The 547-nt window shown below is 38.8% G+C and overlaps 1 non-coding gene across 1 annotated transcript; it reads left to right on the forward strand.

The window, feature by feature from the left end:
- Positions 1-109: 109 nt before the first annotated feature.
- On the forward strand, positions 110-216 carry LOC138143498 (U6 spliceosomal RNA). Its single transcript, XR_011163704.1, has one exon. It is a non-coding gene; the product is annotated as a U6 spliceosomal RNA (small nuclear RNA).
- Positions 217-547: the final 331 nt, after the last annotated feature.

A 547-nucleotide genomic window follows, 5' to 3' on the forward strand; every position in this document is an offset into this window, starting at 1 on the left:
AGAGAGAGAGAGAGACAGAGACAGAGAGAGAGACAGAGAGAGAGAGAGAAGGGAGATCTAGGACAACTTGAGGGGATGATCCTCAAGGTCAAGTGAAAGATGTTTGATTCTGCTAACTTCAGCAGCACATATACTAAAATGGGAACAATACAGAGAAGATTAGCATGGCCCCTGCACAAGGATGACACAAAAATTCGTGAAGCGTTAACATATTTTTCTGACATGGGGAATTAGGGGGGTAGGGAAGGGAGGGAGAGAAAATTTGAAACACAAGAAATTGTGGAATTGAATATTGTAAATTGGAAGTAAATAAACAAACTAATAAAGACCAAAAAATTTAAAAAAAAGAAAGATATTTGATTTATTTAAGGATATAGAATTCTGGGGCTTGTTTGCAGACCTCTGAGACAGGATAAGTTGAAGACTCAGGTTTTGGAGGTCAGGAATGATAGAGGTATTTTTCTGGGAAAGACAGGAGGGGAAGGGATCAACAGCAAGTAGAGGGATTATCCTTGAAAAGGAGATGGACTACTTGATTATAAGAAAC

This window comes from Petaurus breviceps, unplaced genomic scaffold (genome assembly GCF_028583685.1).
Source record: "Petaurus breviceps papuanus isolate PSGF00001 unplaced genomic scaffold, PetGlider_PUasm1.0 90639, whole genome shotgun sequence".
NCBI lineage: Eukaryota > Metazoa > Chordata > Mammalia > Diprotodontia > Petauridae > Petaurus > Petaurus breviceps.